General features: G+C 57.3%; 1 protein-coding gene across 1 annotated transcript in view; it reads left to right on the plus strand.

The window, feature by feature from the left end:
• The window catches only part of LOC102897264 (E3 ubiquitin-protein ligase PDZRN3), a 96743-nt gene that overhangs the window by 57944 nt on the left and 33712 nt on the right, over positions 1-5087 (plus strand). The gene's annotated exons all lie outside the window — the stretch shown is intronic.

Here is a 5087-nt window from a genome sequence, read left to right on the forward strand (position 1 = left end):
GGGCAGCGGGTCTCCACGTTCGCCCGCCGGCCTTCCGTGTGTCTTCCTCGGAGAAATGTCTCTTCGTGTCCTTTGCCCGTTTTTTTGATTGGGTTATTTGGTTTTGTTTGTTTTTGAGTTGCATGAGTTCTTTCTGCATTTTGGATATTAACCCCTTATCAGATACATAGTTTACAAATACTTTTTCCCCATTTCGTCGGTTGTATTTTCACTTTGTTGATGGTTTCTGTTCCTGTGCAGAAGCTTTTTAGGTCCACGTGGACTCCCTTGTCTGTTTTTTATTTTGTTGCTTGCACCTTAGCTGCGATTTCCAAAAAGTCATCACCGGGGCCCAGATAAGCAGCTCAATTTTATGTTTTCTTCAGGAGTTTCATAGTTACAAGTCTTACGCTTAAGTCTTCGATCTGCTTCACGTCATTTTTGTGAGATACGGGCCAGTTTCTCTCTTCCGCATGTGAATATCCAGTTAACCCAGCATCACTTACTGAAGAGTCCGTCTTTCCCCGTTGATTATTCTTGGCCCCTTTGTCACTTGTTAGTTGACCGTAAACGCTCGTATTCAATTTGGTCTCTCGATTCTGTTCCATCGGTTTGCGTGTCTGTTTTTATGCCAGTGCCGTGCCGTTTTGATGACTGTAGCTTTGGAGCTCAGTTTGAAATCAGGAAGTGCGATGCACCCTACTCTGTTCTTTCTCGGGATTGCTTTGACGATTTGGGGTCTTTCATGGTCCTATATAAATTTTAAGGGTGACTTTTCTATTTCTGTAAAAATACCATTGAAATATTAACAGAGATTGCATTTTGAATCTGTAGGTGGCTTTTGGTAGTGTTGCTACCTCAACATTATTCATTCTTCTCGTCTATAAACAGGAGACACCGTTCCGTTTGTTTGCATCTCCGATTTTTCATCGTGTGTCGTAAGTTTCAGGTAGAGATCTTTTCCCTCCTTAGTTAAATTTAGCCCAGAGTATTTTGTTGTTTTTGATGCTGTTGTAAATGGGATCGATATATTTCTTTTTTCAAAAGTTCATTTTAGTGTATACAGCGCCACTGATTTCTGTATGTTAATTTTGTCTCCTGCACCTTTACTGAATTCTTTGATTAGATCTGAGTCTTTCTGTTGAGTCTTTTGGGTTTTCTACAAGTAAAATCACGTCCTCTGCAAATAGAGGCAGTTTCACGCCTTCCTCTTCTGCGCGGACACTGTGCATGGTTTTCTTGCCGGCAGGGACTCTGGTCAGCGTTACGAGGTGGCCGTGACTGACCGTACTCAGTAGGAGATGGCCATTAGTCACCTCCTCCCCCGGCGGCAGCAGGGCGGGACCCAGGGGCCCTGCAGCTCCTTGTTTGGGGGCCTGGATGCCGCTGCGGTTTGGCTCTGCGGGTGGGAGGCCTCGTGCTGTGCTGGCTGTTCACGGCCTGTGTCACCGTGGCATCGGCTCGGCGCCTTGGCGACCCTTCCCCAGGGCTCCGTTCCACAGGTGCAGGTGGCGCTTAGTGAGGGCGCGTGTGGGTAGCGAGAGGGAGAAGCAGCAGAAGCAACTAAATGTGGCAAAGCCCCCCACTCCTGTCTTTGCTCCAGCCCCTGCTCAGAGCTCCCGGACCCAACACCACCTGCTCCACTCGGTCCACCCAGCGCCAGGTTGTCAGCCACTCAGCTCCCAGTTGTCACCGGCCCTCTGCCCGCTGTGGGCTGATTCGGCTCCTCGCCTGGGCAAACCCGGCTCTGGGCGGCAGACCCTGATTTGCGGGTCGGAACGAGGCAGCTCTGCACCAGCGAGCCCCCCGCCCCCACTTGGTTCTGCGGGGAGCCATGCCCGGGGGTCGGGGCAGCTGCCGCCTCTGCAGGGGCCCCCTGCGCCCAGGAATTAAAGCCCCGCCCCCGCCAGTCCGACCCTGCGGAGCCGCGGGGGCTGCAGTCCCCATGGCACGAGATCAGAGGGGGCTCCCGAAGCGACGCAGCGCGAGGCGCTGGTTGATCCCGTTCTCCCTTCCCATTGGGGACCCCGAGACCCCACTCTGTGGAGCGGGGGGCGGGGCGGATGGCAGCCCCCCGCCTCTGAGCATCCCGTGTCCTGCGTTGCCATCCCCCATCCCATGAGCAGGACTGCCGGCCTGTGCTCCATCCCGTGGTGACCTGGTGACTTCTCAGGACTTCCTGCGGTGGGGGCGAGGTCTGTGGCTCGATCTTGGTGGCATCACTGCAAGATTTTTTTTATCCAACTGAAATCAGGGCTCAAAACTTTTACTTTTCAGTATATAGTTTATTTTCATCTGTTGCTGCCAATGGAATCTAAATTTTAATTCACTCGAAAACAGGTGTGATATCTCGCAGAGGGGAGTCACTGCCCCTGCATCTAATTAAATGAACCCCATAAAGGTGGGTGGCACCAGGGGCATGGGGGGGGCTGGGTGTTACACCCGTCAGCCCTGTGTCCTGGGTCCTTCGCTCACGTGACAGAAATAGCAGTGACCTGAGAGGCTGATCCTCGGAAACCAAGGCGCTCGCGCTCTGGTTCGGAGGGGCAGGGACGCCCCAAACATCGGTCACGACCACGCTGAGCTGCGTGCGGCTGAGTCACAGAGACCTGCAGGGTTCTGGGCTCCCGGCTGAAGGCACGTGACAGTCACTTCAGCCGCGGCATCTCCAGGCAGACAGTGAAAACCAGCCCCCTTCCAGCTTGGGCCGGTCGCTGTGCCCGCGTGGTGAGCAGCCCGGCCACCCGGCAGACCCTGGCAGAACGCTGTGGGCACTGTGTCCTAGCCGACCCTTCCTTAAGTGGGTCACGGTCCGGTGGCCTTGCTTTTCCCCAGGAAATTCTGAGTGGCACCCCATCAGCTGGGAGGGGGAACAGTCTCGCTGAGCAACCACAGGGTGCTGCTGGTCGAGTGGGGGACTGGAGGGTGGACGGGTGGGTCGTCCCTGGAATTTACCCCGAGGCGACAGCCCCCAGCTCTGCACCAGTCCCCGGGGCCGTGGGGGAGGATCCGAGCACGGGAGCATCGCCCAGGCGCGTGGAGCCGGGAGTCAAACCATCGCCCGGTCTCGGGAGGCCTCCCGGCAAAGCACCCGAAGGTCCCTTAGCGTCAGGTCACGTGTGCGGCTATGACGTTGGCCTCGAGTCAGACCAATTGGATTTTTCCCATAATTGCACCTAAGTCACAGGGGACCCGCCAGAGCCTTAGGTGAATAACTTAGGCATTTAATTTATAATAATGATGAGGTTTGCAATCAGCATTTCTTGTTCCGAAACACTCCATTTACTTAGTTTTAGAGCTGCATAAACTGTTTTAAAAAGCCGTCTGCTCAATCGGGCGAGCACTCTGCCTGTGATTGTGGCCATCACCGCGCGTCAGGTAATGGGGACGCGATGCTAATCCCAGAGTAAAGGTTGTCATTCCCCGTTGGCCAGCGCCGCCGGGAGCCATCACCTCGCTCAGTCTCAGCGGTGCGATTCCGAGATGACAGTGTCGTAAGTGTTATGTGCACGAGGTAATTCAAAACGAATCTGGCCGCAGCAGCCGGTCGTGCGGGCTGCTAAACGCCCACCTTGCCTCATCGTCTGTCAAGAGAATGTAACGATCCCTAAAATGCCTTGTCAGGGAGCTTGCGTGGCGGGGTCAAGTCCCGTAAAATTTATCTGTCGCACCCGCGAGACGGTCCCTGGGGACTCGGGGATGGGCAGCACTAATGTGGACGCCTGGCACCTGAGCGAGAGGCGGGCGGGGGCCCCTCGGTGCACAGCTGCCGCGCAGGGCTGCGTTCTGCCTCTCTGATTTATGGGTAATTTTCTCCGGGAAAATGGGACTCGTCGGGTACACAGTCCCTGGTCTCTTAGTGAGTTCTCACTGTTTGCGTGTTGAGCGCCACACGGAACTGGTCTCATTAAACTTCGTAACAACCCCAACGCTTCAGTCCCTCTGTCTGCAGATGAGGGAACAGGGACTCGGGGGAAGTAGCCGCATTGCCCGAAGCCACAGCCGAGGCCGCCGGCCTGAACTCAGTCGTCCCCAGCTGTGAGGGAGGAGGCTGGCTCACCTGAACCCCTGGAACTGAAATGGGTCCCTCAGCAGGTGCTCTGTGGGCTGCATGCAGGGCGGGATGCTCTGGTGTCTGGTGACAGTCACCCAGGGCCCCGCCCCCCGGGGCTGGCCTCGCCCCCTCCTGCACGGCCTCTGCTGGGGGAGTCCTGCCTCAGCCTCCTGGCCGCGCCCTCCGTGGGACAGGCTCAGCGGGCACTGGGACGCACAGGCTGTCTGCCTGCGGCCCTCCTAGCTCAGGCCCATCTGGTGGGTCCTTTGCATTTTAGGGCATCGTTTAAGACCCCGCTCGGCGTTCCAGCCTTGGTTTATAAAATCTACCCATGGAAAGCAACAGTTACCCTCACTTTTCCGTAAAGCAGCTGATGAAGATGGGCCCCCATCAGGAGGTGTCTCCAGTCCCTTCCTGCAGCAGGACAGGCCGTAGGGACAGGCTGCAATGCGTCCCTGCTGGGTGCGCACTAACCCTGTGCCCCCACACCTGCCGGGGTGTTAGGGCTGCAGCAGGCGAGGTCCAGGTACAAGGACACATTCCTGAGCGCGGCTGGAAGTCTGGGGCTGAGAGGTTCTGAGACGGGCTCGTTTGTGTGCTCGGTGTCGCCAGGGACCCCGGTGCTCCCGTCCCCTACTCTGCCCCCCTCAGGGCGTCCGTGTGGCCTCGCAGGCCGGCTCTCTGCACGAGCCAGGGGTCCCCACGGGGCCAGGTGGTCACGTGGGTGTCGTCCCACAGGCAGGTGCCGGGAGCGACTTCATCGTCTAGAAGTCAGTTTCTGGCTTCTGTTCTGGGCAGAGCCGTGGTGACTTAGTTCTGCTTATGCCACCGAGAGGGCCCTGGGCACAGCGTCCCCAGACGTCCCCACCATGGAGCACCAGGCCACGCTCACACTGTCTGTCTGAAGCTGTTGGGTGGCGCGAGCGCACTTGGGTCCTGCCGAGCCCGGGACTGGGCCGGGAGAGCGGTGACGAGGCGTCTCCGTGTGCAACTTGCCCCAGGCGATGGCACTCGGCACGTGCCAGCCTGCAGGAGCGCGGTGGCCAAGGGCTGG

This window comes from Pteropus alecto, unplaced genomic scaffold (assembly GCF_000325575.1).
Source record: "Pteropus alecto unplaced genomic scaffold, ASM32557v1 scaffold53, whole genome shotgun sequence".
NCBI classification, from domain to species: domain Eukaryota; kingdom Metazoa; phylum Chordata; class Mammalia; order Chiroptera; family Pteropodidae; genus Pteropus; species Pteropus alecto.